Source organism: Manis pentadactyla, chromosome 10, assembly GCF_030020395.1.
Source record: "Manis pentadactyla isolate mManPen7 chromosome 10, mManPen7.hap1, whole genome shotgun sequence".
In the NCBI taxonomy this organism is placed as follows: Eukaryota; Metazoa; Chordata; class Mammalia; order Pholidota; family Manidae; genus Manis; species Manis pentadactyla.
Genome location: NC_080028.1, coordinates 44,668,797 through 44,677,563, shown reverse-complemented (window position 1 = coordinate 44,677,563; position 8,767 = coordinate 44,668,797). Strand labels below are relative to the sequence as shown.

General features: G+C 36.5%; 1 pseudogene; it reads right to left on the bottom strand.

Moving 5' to 3' along the window:
* Positions 1–4,228: 4,228 nt before the first annotated feature.
* LOC118913904 (olfactory receptor 6C2-like) lies at positions 4,229–5,158 on the bottom strand (annotated as a pseudogene).
* Between the last annotated feature and the right edge of the window lie 3,609 nt (positions 5,159–8,767).

The window sequence follows — 8,767 nt, the reverse complement described above, 5'->3', positions numbered from 1 at the left end:
GGTATCACCTCACACCTTTAAGGATGGCTGCCATCCAAAAGACAAACAACAACAAATGTTGGTGAGGCTGTGGAGAAAGGGGTACCCTCCTACACTGCTGGTGGGAATGTAAATTAGTTCAACCATTGTGGAAAGCAGTATGGAGGTACATCAAAATGCTCAAAACAGACTTAGCATTTGACCCAGGAATTCCACTCCTAGGAATTTACCCTAAGAATGCAGCACTCAAGTTTGAGAAAGACAAATGCACCCCTGTGATTATTGCAGCTCTATTTACAATAGCCAAGAATTGGAAGCAACCTAAATGTCCGTTGGTAGATGAATGGATAAAGAAGATGTGGTACATATACCCAATGGAATACTACTCAGCCATAAGAACAGTGGAAATCCTACCATTTGCAGCAACATGGATGGAGCTGGAGGGTATTATGCTCAGTGAAGTAATCGAAGTGGAGAAATAGAAATACCAAATGATTTCACTGATCTGTGGAGTATAAGAACAAAGGAAAAACTGAAGGAACAAAGCAGCAGCAAAATCACAGAACCCAATAATGGACTAAGAGGTACCAAAGGGAAAGGGACTGGAGAGGAGGATTGGGTAGGGAAGGATAATGGGGGGGGGGAGAAGAAGGGAGGCATTAAGATTAGCATGCATAATGGGGGAGAAAAGGGGAGGGCTGTACAACACAGAGAAGACAAGTAGTGAGTCTACAACATATTGCTATGCTGATGGACAGTGACTGTAAAGGGGTTTGTAGGCGGGACCTGGTATAGGGGAGAGCCTAGTAAACATAATATTCTTCGTGTACGTGTAGATTAATGATAACAAAAAAAAAGAAAGAAAAGGGTGATTACTCCCTGATAGGATAAATCTTACTGTAAATCAACGATTAATGCATGGTTTAAATAACCTTAATTTTGATCACTTAAAGGATGTCAGATGATCGTCTATGGAGGTACATTTTTCTGATAATATTCCTTTCCCTTAAAAAAAAAAAAGCAGTTCCTGTGTGGTGACCTCCAATGAGTTCTACACAATGGTATAAAGGGCATATCAAAGTGTAGGCAAAGGGTCTGTTTGTGTTTATACAGTGGATCAAAGCCTAATTTGGCTACCCAGGAAATAAACTGAGATATGATATGAAGAGGAACTTCCAACATCAGCACTCTCTGGAAGACTCATACCAGAAGATGATCATCAAAAAACCTCAACAAAGATCCAGGCGCTTCTACAGCTGTAGATGCACTCATCCCACCGGTTCCTGGACTTGCCATGGGAATGAAGAAGGAGATATCTAAGCTGGCCTGTGCATACAGTAAAACAACAAATTTGACTGGATCGATACTGTTGGAACTCAACCAAGAATTTGGAGAAGTGCAAGTTGTAGTGCTCCAAAATCTTACAACTACAGACTATCTACTGTTAAAAGAACATATGGGATGTGAACATTCCCCAGGAATGGGTTGTTTTAATTTGTCTGATTTCTCTAATACTGTTCAAGTACAGTTGGATAATATCCATTGCATCATAGATAAATTTTCACAAATGCCTAGGGTGCCTAACTGGTTTACTTAGTTTCACTGGAGATTGCTGGTATTCTAGATCTGCTTTTGTTATGTAACTGTATTAATATTAGATTGATGTGTGTGTGCAATTTAATTAGTAGTTTAAAACCTATACATGCTGAAGTTACTCTACAAGAAGATATGTCAAAGAAATAATCTTCCCATGTTTTTTTCCGCCTGCTACTTCTATAGCTTTTCTTCTTCCTTCCTAATTACAACCCTTAAAAAGAATTCGTGCCTCAAATCAAATTTACCGAGTATCATATTTCCTCCAAGTGGTAAATATACCTCAATACAAATGCTGTGCATAGAAGCCACAGGGCATAAATCTGCAAAGAAATAAAAAGCTAACCTTTTCAAACAATAAGGCTTCTCTCTCACTTACCAACTTAACATTTCCCTGTATGGCCCAGGAAGATGACTGGTTAGCCAGAGACGGGTAAGATTCCTCAAGGGAGGAACAACCTAAGACAGGCAGAGTCGCAGGGGGGCCATCAGGTGAGGAATTAGGGATCAACAGAGGTGAGGCTTAGAACCTCACCCCCCTTTTCTGAGAGAAATCTTCTGCATCCGTGGATGGTTTCTTGCCCTTGTCTAGCTTGGATTAACACATAATCCACAGGCACACACCTGATCATCCACATTTGCTCTCTTACAACACTAAACCAAGTTTTCTACCTTTGTCTTGTATCTACCTACCACCTCAGCATTTTATTAAAAAAAATATATATAATAATAATAATAAATGGAGAAATGTGGTATCCGCATATAAATCGAGATAAAAATCAAACGAATATTCATATTTGACCTGATTGCTTATAGTTCATAATGCGTGAGCAAAACCAAAAGTTTGTGTGATGACTGCCCTTGTACTGTTCACCATGTAAGAACTTATTCACTATGTAAGAATTTGTTCACCATGTAAGAACTTCTTCATTATGCTTCAGAAGTTTGGAGACTGGCAAAAATTAGGCTTGGGGTGATTTAAAGATTGTACATTGAGCGTTGACTCACCTATACAGAATTTTATTGTTGTTAACATCCTTTTGATCAATAAATATGAGAGATGCCCTATCAAAAAAAAAAAAGAAATATCCATTATGGTTTTCAACCCTCCTGTGAGGAGAATGCGTGCAGCCCTTGTGGTTTGCTTTTACCAAGTGGCTACTTTCACAGAATATTTTAGTGGAAAATGAGAAAAATAAAAACTGTAACTTTGGTTGTTTATTTCTAAGTATCTGGAGAATGTGAAAAGAGAAAAGTGATAATCTTAGGATTTTAAATTCCCACCTCAAGGTATGCATGCAAAAGAAGTCAGAAAACTATGACTCCCCAAAAAGAAGCCTGTATCTCCTGCAGTTACAGGACTTTAGTAAACCAACCTATGGTTAATTTTGAGGATGAATTAATTTCAGTGCAAATTCAATTTATAGTCATGAGGATTTTACAGAGAACCCAATGAATGGATAGATTCCACTGAAACCCCAGAGAAGCAAACACTTACATCTTGTCTCAAAGGTTGATCTCTTCCTGCCTGAAGAATGTGCAGTGATCTACTTTGAGGTAGTTTTCTTGAAAAAAAGTCCTGAAATTGTTCAAGACCCTCCCCTACCTTATCTCATTGCTTGTAGTGCAACAACCAGACTCAGGTTCAAACAGACTCCCAGGTGTCAGGTACAGAGTGTGATGTGGGAGGAAGTAATACAGACAGCAAAAGAATTTCAAGAGTGCTCATTTAACCAACAGAAACCTGAATAAAATTTATGGGAATGGGTCATAAAAATTTTGAAATCAGAATAAGTTGATAAGTAATATTGCATTGGGTTAAACTTATTAAAGTACCATAAGTATGATTAAGCCTTAAAAAAGAAGGAAATTTTACTAATTTTTAAAATATAAATGGACCTCGATGGCATTATACTAATTGACATAAGTCAGAAGGGAAGACAAATATCATGTCATATTACTTATAAGTGGAATCTAAAAATATCAATTGCAAAGAATCAAAAGACAGATTTCCACTTATAAATAAGTTCCACGGATTTAATGTACACAGAATGTTAACTATATTTACCAACACAATTGTTTATTTGAAAGTTAGAAAGGGAGCAAATATTAAAAAATTTTTTTATCACAAGAAAAGTATTGTGACTCTGAGTAAGGGATGTTAACTAAACTTATTTTAGTGAAAATTTCACAATATACACATATATCAAATAATTATGTTGCACACCTAAGACTTCTACATTGCTATATGTCAATTATATTTCAATGAAACTGGTAAAAGTAAAGGACTATAATGCCAAAAATAAGAAAATGAAAACACCAAAAAACAAGTTCCACTCTAACTACAATTTAGTGTAATGCAATAGTTACACCTTAGTCTACAGCATAGTGGTTTGCATTACAAAAAATGAGAAACAAATTCCATCTACCCTCTCTTCTTGAGAGAGTTGATGCTACTCTAGGAAGGAATGTTGAGATAAATAATTTTTGACCTATACAAGCCACTAATTTAAAGAAATGAATGGACAAAGATGCAACCTAAATTTTTGTTACTTCCTTTCTCTATGGAGTATAGTTTGGGCTTTCTGAAAATCTTTATTCATGCTCAGTTTTGAAAGTGAACCATCATAAAAGAAGGTCTGTTTGATTTTAAGGCCATAATGCTGACTTAAGTCTGTGGGTCTAAGAGTAATAGAAAAGAAACTTCAGTGGTTAATCAGAACGTAATTTCAGTACTGTATTGTTGACTTGAGTGAAAAAACATAGTAAAAGACAAAATATATGTATTTATTTTAATTTTTAAATTATTTTTAGTTTCCTAATTCCGTGAAAGAAATGCCATCTTTTTTATTGAGTCCTTGAAGGCTTGTTTAACTTGCTTGTTCCGCAGAGTATAAATGAAAGGGTTCATCAGAGGGATGACTGACGTGTTGAGCAATGACACCACCTTATTCATGGCCACACATTCCTTTGCTGGTTTCATATACATGAAGATGCAACTTCCATAGGTGATGGAAACTACAATCACGTGGGAAGAACAGGTGGAGAAAGCCTTCTTTCTTTGCTGAGCTGAAGGGAGTCTTAAAATAGTCTTGATGATGTATGTGTAGGACACAGCTACTCAGACTAATGTGAAAATGAGGGTCAGCACAGCCATGACTACCACGAGCTGCTCTATAAATTGAGTGTCTGAGCACATAATCTTCAGAACAGGAGATACATCACAGACAAAATGGTCAACGACATAGGAGTTACAGAAATCCAGCTGAACTCCTAGGCTAAGCGGAGGGAGTATGACAATTAACCCAATCAGCCAACACAAAAGGACAAGAATGGTGCAAACCCTGTCTCTCATGATGGTGGTGTAGTGCAGGGGCTTGCAGATGGCCACGTAGCGGTCATAGGACATGGCAGTTAGGAGAAAAAATTCTGCTGCCCCAGTGAGGATGATAAAAAATAATTGGACAGCACAAGCATTAAAGGTAACCCTTCTGTCCCCAGTTGTCAGGCTATACAGGAATCGAGGAACACAGACAGTTGTAAGTACTATTTCTAAGATGGAGAAATTCCGAAGGAAAAAGTACATGGGTGTTGTTAGATTTGAATCCACCAAAGTGAGGAGGATAATGGTGAGATTTCCAGCAACAGTGAAAATGTAGGTGAGAAAAAGAAATCCTGATATAAAAACCTGTAGTTTTGGGTCATCTGTTAATCCAAGTAGGATGAATGTTATTGCAGAATGATTTTTCATCACTGTCTTCAGGTATGTTAGAAAATCACAAACTCTGAATCTGAGGAATAGAAATAAAAATAATATTCAATAGGATGTATAGGGAAAAGTAGCCAAGCAAGTCCAGAGGAGCACATTTTTTAACCTTTACTGCTTTGACCATTGCAGCAGCATCAATAATCTGATGTAGAAGTGACCGCACTGTGCCTCATTTCCTTGGACTCCACTTAACTTTGGTGTTCGGAATGTGGTTTATAGAAAATGTCCATCTGGAGTTTCATTTTCACTACAGGTGCAGGGCCAATTTTAAAGTAGTTAAAAAATGCCACAAAGATATACCTGAGATTAGGACAGCAATCATGGTATCCTCACTCCTCAGGGTAGAGTAGGAGATCCATAATTGTTAATAAATTGGAAAATAGGTGTACAAAAATATTATTTACCAATCCATCAGAGGAATATATTACAAATTATTCTCACACCCTGCACCAGTATAATACTACCAAGGCGTAATTGTATTATATTTCATGTTTTGCAACACTTGTCTTTAAATAACTGCTTAATCTCAATACCCTAGCCAAGCCTTTACTGTGTGGGTGACCAGGGAGCAGAACAGAGTAGCTATGAAATTTCTTGACTCCAGAACTCTCTTGAATTTCTTCTTTTATCTGTTAATATGCTGAAATATTCAAGCCTGTGTCCCTCACACGTGCCTGTTTGACCAGAATTTGTTTTGCTTCCTTTCCTGAATTCCTGTTTCAATATCCTTCTGTTGTCTAACATCTCACAGCCCCAGGCTTCCCAGGATCCTGACAAATGGGATATTCTGATGGTCTTCCTCAGAGAACTAAATCCTGTCCTTAGGCTTCCATGGAACTTGTTGGGGTTCTGTAATTTATGCACAGATATTTCATCCCCCAAATGCCTTCTAAGGCTACTTGCGACAGAGGAAGCTGAATAGAGCTTGTGGAAAGTGTTGACTTCTTTGCCGTGATTCCTTTCTCTGAAGACTCAGTTTCCCCCACAGGAATGCCCCTAATCTTAGCTGTCTCTGTCATTGCTTCCCAGGATTCCTCTCTGCTTTTCAACACTCTGAACCAAGGACAGAGCAGACTGTGCTTATTTTCCTTAGGAACACTTATTATCAGGGACTGATACTTAACAAGGATTAAATATGACATGGAGAAGAAATAAAAAATGACTATTTGGTGTGGATATTCTTAAAAGCTGAAAAATCACAGTCTATCCTTGTGAGGGTCCCTACAGGACTGCCTCCCCATGTGGCTCCTTTTGAGGATCATGTCAAAGAAGCCATTTTATCACCTTCCTGGAAACCACTGAGTATTATTTCATTTCTTGTCTTTCCTACCTATTCAGTTACCTTCCTAGTTATTGGGGCAATGTTGTACTTCTAAGTATTGTCCAATCTGGAATTTGTTTCAGGTCAGGGTGAACTGAAAGTTTCCGTGTTTTCAGGAAAGCTGTCATTTTAGTATTTTGGTCAATTTCTCATCCTTAATTCTAATAATCACAAATAATGAAAATGTTAGCTTTCTAAATGTTTCCTAATCACAAACAGTATCTCTGAGGCATCTGGGTTTCTTCAGTAAACATCTAGAATGACATATCCCTGAAGGCATTCATTATTATGTAATATGAATTTTTTTAAAGTGATGCTTTGAGATATTCCCTACAAAATACCTTAAGTGCTGCTTCCCTCTGGACTTAGGGAGTGCATCATTCCTTTTCTATTGAGGAGAGCTGTCCCAGTGTGAGAGAGTTAATGGACACTTTCATAGGAAAGGGCTGCTCACCTGGGTTTATGGGATAAGGAGTTTGCCTGAGTGTTGGAAAATAAATAATGTATGATCATGCAGAAATTGTTTTCCTATGCAAAGACATGAGGGTGTTTGGAGAGCCACACATCTTCCCCGTTAGTATCTCTGATGATCTTCCCTTTGGCTCCCTCTTTCTGTATAAACCAGTGCCTTACTGCTGGCCAATGCAGCGACCCCTGGTCATTATCACTGCATGATACACCATGCGTATCTCAAAAATATACAATCTTGTGTCCTCAATTTAGAGGAAATGGCTGGATTGAACTTTATAAATTAATTCACATCATTGTTTGAAAGATAACTTTCAGAGGAAAATCTTTAGTCCAAAGAAAATATATTTCATACTAGAGATTTAGTCCATGATTGTTTCCCTTCCTGATATCAAGGAGAATTTTAAATTATAGAGATTGTTTATTATTTTTTCTCTTTAAAGAAAATAGCATGATTTGTATCCTCGATAATAAAATGAGTACATATTTACTACATTCATCTAGAACCAATGGAAAAGAATAAGAAAGAAAAAAAACTTACAATCAAATCACAATGTCCATCATTTTTACTATCTTGTATTTGTTTACAACCTCTTCCTACATTTGTAATTATGTATTGCAGTTATTTGTGCAAAATTAATTTTATTTGTAACATTTGATGTTTTCCTCACCTAACCTCTCTTTATTTAAAAGCACTTCTGATATATTTTCATTATATTATTAAATATTCTTAAAACGCACAGTTTTACTTGCTTGTCATATCCCAACATATAAGGAGGAAATGATAAAAATAATAGTTCTAATAGTGAACATTAAGGTTGCTTCTGTACCTTTTTAGAGGGTATCCTTGTATGTAAATCTTTTTGTTTTCATCAGATTGCTTTCTCATTTAAGAACTATTCAAAAGAGAAATAATAGATAAAGAGCATTCCATACTTACTGCCAAACTAGTCCTTGAGAAAATATTCTCTAGTGTATACTCCTATCACTGGTAAAGGAGAATCTTCAGCTCAAAGCCTTTGGAATATAGGCATTATTATTTTGGATTTTATTTTAAATATATTTTACTGAAAAGATAATGCTAACTGATAATTGATTCATTGATAATTTTCATAAAAGTGAGGCATACCACTTTATTCTAAATGGTCATTTCACTACAAAATCATAATCTTTATGCTTTCCTGACCTTAAAATTTTTAAATTAATTAAAAAACATGTACTTATTCATGTTTTTATGTGAGTTATTTTACTAAATGCCCCAGTGAAAGAACAACACCAGATGGTCCAGATACTAGAATGTATTCTAACTAATAAGCATGACAGTAACTACTATGGACTCTTTTAGGACTGATGCAGCCCAATGGGCAGGCTGAATATGATGAAGGATAAGTAAAATAACTATTTAAAAGGTAGTTATAAGTGGGCAGCTTCCCCTTTAGAGTATTTATTTTTATTATTATTACTAATGTATCACTGATATACATTTTTATGAAACTTTCACATGAGCAAAATTGTGGCTACTACATTCACCCATATTACCAAGACCCCTACACACACCCCACTGCAGTCACTGTCCATCAGTGTAGTAAGATGCTGTAGAGTCACTACTAGTCTTCTCTGTGCTATACTGCCTTCCC